At 49.5% G+C, this 5,742-nt stretch overlaps 1 pseudogene across 1 annotated transcript; it reads right to left on the minus strand.

Moving 5' to 3' along the window:
• Window positions 1-364: 364 nt before the first annotated feature.
• On the minus strand, window positions 365-3,833 carry LOC123397489 (annotated as a pseudogene). The gene is made up of 4 exons (XR_006609950.1): window positions 3,093-3,833; window positions 2,903-3,012; window positions 1,271-1,455; window positions 365-945 (listed from the first exon to the last, which is right to left on the minus strand). The product of XR_006609950.1 is annotated as an expansin-B3-like (transcript).
• Between the last annotated feature and the right edge of the window lie 1,909 nt (window positions 3,834-5,742).

The raw sequence follows: 5,742 nt of genomic DNA on the forward strand, positions 1-5,742 counted from the left end.
TTTCAAGTATCAAAAATACATATGACAAAAATACTTCCTCCGTTTCTAAATATATGATGTACTGTATTATTTATCTAAAAAGTGAAACTTATCTAACTTTGACCAATTTTATATACAAAAATACCAATATCTAGAATACCAAATCAATATTATTGAACTCACCATGAAGTATATTTTAATATTTTATATATTTAGTATTGTAAATATTATATTTTGATGTAAAGTTGAACATAGATAACGTTTGATTTTCTAAAAAGCTAACACACCTTATATTTACGTGCATTTAGGAACGAAGGGAGTATTGAGGCAACTATCCTACTGCAGGCAATCATAAGTGATGGTTGCGTCTACCGAGCCTAATGCAGGCAATCTAAATACGAGCTGTCCTTCCTACTCACACACTGCAACACAGACAACAAACTCCAGGTTCAATCTTTTGTTTCTTCGTCCTGCAGCGCAGATGATCACACGGCCAGGGCCAGTATCGAACGTACACAAGGCCACACATACGTACGTGCGGCCGAATACATAGACATAGGCATAGGTAGAACAAGGAGACGACGGGTCGTGGCACCGGATGTCACAAGCGACAGAGGTAACGTCTCATCGAACTGGACCAAGGACCTGTAGGCGGCATTGGGCTGCCAGTATGCCGGGATGACCTGATTGGCGACGACCGACCTGCCGGACTCGTCGGTGACGCGCAGCGAGAATGGCCCCTGCAGCGGGCGGAGCCTGTCCAGGCGCCAGATGGATCCCCACGACTCCCTCATCGGCGTCCAGTACCCCGTCGGCGCCCTGTCCGGCAGCCGTGACTCCATTATGTCCACCTGCGCCACGTCGCCGTCGCCGTCCTCGTACTCCACCAGGATCGCCAGGTAGTTGGGGTTGGACCCGTGCTGCACGCGGAACGTCACCGTGAGCCCCGGGTACTGGCACGGCACCCTGCAATGTACGCCATTCCCACTGGTATCAGTGTCTGTCACCACACGAACAACCAAGAAAAGCAAACAAAAGCAGCATGCCTGCCACTAGATTATGGATCTCTAATCCCGTAAAGTTAGGATGTGCAAAATGGTTCCTTCTGTTGACAACTAGTGAGACGAAAGTGCAGGCAAAGCACAGAGTTGATATTACTATATTTGCTCTTGTAGCAAGGAAAGTAGCCAACGGTGGACAAGGAAAGACGGATGCCATGTACTATGTCCTTGTCGGTTAAAGTTAATCATGTTGAGATTAATAAGTAAGATAAGATGGTGGACCTACGTACCTCTTGAACTGCATGTCGATGATGCCAGCGTGGCGGAGCTCGTCGTTGCGGCCGTACTTGGCCATGGCGCCGAAGGCGGTGCCGCTGAGGTCAAAATGATAGCGGGAGACCGGGTAGTAGTTCATGTCCGTGATGATCACCGTTTCCGGGACGCCGGAGCAGGCACGATGGGCCACGCACCTGATCTGCATTCCACGCAACCATTTAAGATCCATGGAATCAATCAAATTACTACTCATTCTACAAGGAAATATAAGACTGTTTGGATCACTAATCACAGGCTGACTCTATCACTTTGAAGTACTAGTATCAATAAAAAAAAATCATTAATACGCAAAGATTGTGTATCTATTCATTGATAAAATGATAGAACGAGTACATAGAAAGGTACAACACACACATGACACGAACGCAAGATGGTGTGAATATGGTGCCCAAAACAGAAAGACATGAGATGCTGGCCCAAACGAGCAAACAACGCAGCTAAACTTCCCTAACTTGAGGGGTAGTCCAAACCAACAAACCATCCTACATCCACAAATCCATCATCGGGTAAGCCACGTGCACACAAGACGATGCCTTCAAGAAGGATATTGACGTTGTGGCTCCATCACCGTCCCATTCGAAGAATTGAACATAGGGTTTCTCCTGATACTCAAAGAGGGGCATAGAGAGGGGCCATGGTAACGCCTCCAAGGAGGGGACGACACCCATCGGTGTCACACTGCCAACACCGGCAAGCCGAGCAGGGATTTCTCCATGGCCTGGGTCTAAGCAATCACATTGCCCCGAAACAGGTGGCCCGTGTTGCGGAGGTGGCGGGCGGAAAGGGCCGACGCAGGGGACACGACGATGACAGCTGACACCGGCAAGCCAGAACTGGAGAGAATGCATATCCAGGCCGCCGGGACCAAGGCCGTCAGGACACAGGAAATCCGAAGAAGCTGGAGGACCGTAGCCTACGGAGCGCCATCCCGACGCTGCATCAGCAGGGACACCGGACGAACGCAGGTCCAGGGCTGCAAGGACCGGAGCTGCACCAGGAAGACGCCCACCGCGAGGAAAAAATCGCCTGCCGAATGCCAGGACGGCGCGCCGCTGGGGGCACCACGGAGAACACACCAAAAGAAACACAGCCCCGGAGCCATGGCCGCAGACCGCAGAAGGAAGGACGACACCCGGCGCCACACCAAAGGCAGCCTGAGCCAGCCGAGGAGCCATGCCAACACCATCCCAGGATCAGGCACAGGAGCGTCAGATCTGATGCAGGAGCATGGTGAGGCAGAGGACCTCGCTGACGCCAAGCGCTGGAAGCAGCCGGTGGCAAGGGGGTGAGCTGGGACGGGGCAGCAGCGGGCCGGCGGAGTCGCGCCCGCGCCGGGCGCAGCGAACGGCCGGAGCCGACGGGCGGGCGAGGAGAAGGGGGACTGAAGGCAGGAGTCAGCCCCGCCGCCACCTTCGTGGGAGGCGGCGAGGTGGAGGGCGGGGCTGCGGGCTAGGGTTCCCCCGCCGCCGCCAGGGAGGGCGACGCGGGGGTCGCGCTAGCTAGTCCGGTTTCACTTGTTGCTCACCCTCACCTAGTACTCCTATCAAGCAACTGCAACGCCGGCGAGAGACACTAGCTAAGCTAACCTGGTAGCATGAGCCGCACCCCTTGCCGTCCTTGAAGAGCGGCTGGTTGCCGCACGACGTCATTGACGAGAAAGGCGGCCAGTTGACGTTCTTGAACCCGCAAGCGCCACCTGCATCCGTGCCAGTGATTTCATTGCTACGTATTTATTGAAAAAACAAGAACCGCAGTCAGCAGCATTCTTTGTCGTACCGTTGTCGTACGGGCCGGCGCCATTGGGAGCGCCGTACCAGGTGGCCCGGGCATCGAGCCAGCCCCCACCGTCGCCGTTGGTGCCGCCGCCGCCGCCGGAGCTGGAGTTGGAGGTGGGGATATTGGATGCAGGGACGTTGGTGGCGGGGACATTGGTGGTGGGGGCAGGCGGAGGTGGGTAACAGAACAGATCGGGCAGAAAACCGCAGCCGCAGCATCCATGGGGATGGGCAGCGACCAGGAAGAAGAGAGCAGCCACACGGGCAAAGGAGAAGGCTGCTGCCATTGCTCGGCCGCTGGTCTGCTGTGGCGAATGCCGTACTCCAGTACAAGGAAGGGATCCAACTGAAGCGCCGTCTTGTGCTTGCGGAAGGAAGGAATGGAGAAGTGGACTAATATAATAGCCGTGATTCTTCCCCTCCCGTTCAGACGGCGGGCGACGCCGCAGACGAGGACGAGCGGAAGATGTGACAGGGGCGCCGTCCGTCGTACGAGCTAGCTATGCCACTCCCAGCCCAGGTCCCTAACACCGGCCCGGCCGCGTCGCCGGCGCATCAGATCCGTCCACAACCTTCGCATACGCGGTCGCGAGGACAGAGAGCACGAGCTTCTGAAGCCACACGGCCGTGTAGGAGGATGCCGCGGATGGCCTCACCCATCTCCACCCCAGCCACCTCACTGCAGAAGAGCAAGAAAGATCGAGGAGGAGGATTCCGGGGTAAGATTAGAACACAGTCTATCCAACCATATCCTTGCGTGGACGGAAAAAAAAGTAACTCTGCAAAAACGGGGGTAATAAATACTGACCTTTTTCACCCATACGAGCAGTGCAGCTTAGAGCAAATTTCATCACTTTCGTTTTTAGCTCATATTTGACGTGCTTCAACATAAAAAAATAAAAAAATATCACATAGTTTATCACAGAAATCAATACAAATCAAATATAGTTCATCAAATCAATACAAATCAAAATAGTTCAACAAATAAAAACTCATAATTCATCACACATCGAGCTAGGCGTTGCCCTCGAGCCTTCATAGATGCTCCACCAAATCATCGTGCAGTTGTTGATGCATCTGTGGGTATCGGATCTCCTGATGCATGTTGAGGAAGGCAGTTCACGTTGTCGATAGCTCGTGATCAACTTGAACAAGAGGACCCTGCGTGTAATATGGTTCAGTGTCAAACATTGGCTCTTCCTGTTCGCTCTCAATGATCATGTTGTGCAGGATGACACAGCAAGTCATGACTTTCCACAGTTGATCTTTCGACCAGGTCTGAACGGGGTACCGGACAACAGCAAAACGAGATTGAAGCACACCAAATGCCCACTCGACATTCTTCTTGCAAGCTTCTTGACACTTGGAGAAAAAAAGAGATAACATTGCAAAAGAGGCGGTAATAAATACTGGCCTTTTTCACCGGTCTGAGCAGTGCAGCTTAACACATTCTAAAACAAGATTCAAATGCCACTCCACGCTTTCACAAGCCTCCCAGCAAGTATCAATGCCATGAAATGAAGGCCGGGTATTCACTCAACTTTTTTTTGCTTTAAATGTAGTATATGAACCAAACAACACACAACTAGCAATATATGAACAAAACATCACTAACATAACGATAATAGTAATATTTTAATGCATCAAACCATAAGGGCATGAATGCGTAAGTACCTTTTGATTGATAAAGTGATGATGTCTTTCTTACAATATAACTCCACGGTCGCCTTTTTGGAAGAGATTGATGACAACTTCATCCTTCACTTGATTAAAAAATTCTCTCTCACTAAATGTAACCAAACAATTGTTCAAATATTCATCATCCATTTTGCTCCTTAGCTTATTCTTCACATAGCTCACTGGAGAGAATACCCTTTCAACACTAGCAGTAGCTACTCGCATAATCAATACCAACTTAAGAAGCTTGTAAACAATATGATATTGTTCGTGCTTGTTTGTCTCAACAAGCACAACTGAAAGTTGACACAAATTTTTTAGGTTTTGAAACCTTTCATCTCTACGCACATTAGTAACATACATGTTTGGTTGCCATGGAAGTCTTGCGAGTTCATCACTTGTTAAATCAGAAGCATAAAACTTTGTAGCAAGCCTAAACAACCTATCTTGATCATAAGCAACAAATAGATGAAGTGGACAGAATGCTGCCATGCAAGAAAGTAGCTCCATGTTTACCTCATCAAATCTGCCATTCAGCTCACTAATTTGCCTATCAATGACACCAACGAACATATCAACCTTGGAGCGTTGGTAATTGATTGCATCATTACATAAACCCCTTCTAGGCCGGCCAACGGGTAAGTAAGGACCCTCCATATCAACAACTTCGACCTTATGCTTCGGTATGAGCACTACAAACCTCACCTTCATGTTTCTTCAATCTCAGCTTCATGTTCCAGTTATTAAATCCCTTCTTCCCAAAAGCATCTCCATCGGGACATCTTGTTTTATCCTTGAACAAATAGCAAATGAAGCAGAAAGCTTTATCTTTTTCCACACTATACTCAATCCGTGGAAATTCTTTAAACCAAACACGACAAAAACGATGCTCTTTTCCACTTTTATTTGTAAACTTGAACTTGTGATTTTTTGGTTGACATGACCCCATCTCAATATATCTCCTTACTCTATCT

This window comes from Hordeum vulgare, chromosome 5H (genome assembly GCF_904849725.1).
Source record: "Hordeum vulgare subsp. vulgare chromosome 5H, MorexV3_pseudomolecules_assembly, whole genome shotgun sequence".
Lineage (NCBI taxonomy): Eukaryota > Viridiplantae > Streptophyta > Magnoliopsida > Poales > Poaceae > Hordeum > Hordeum vulgare.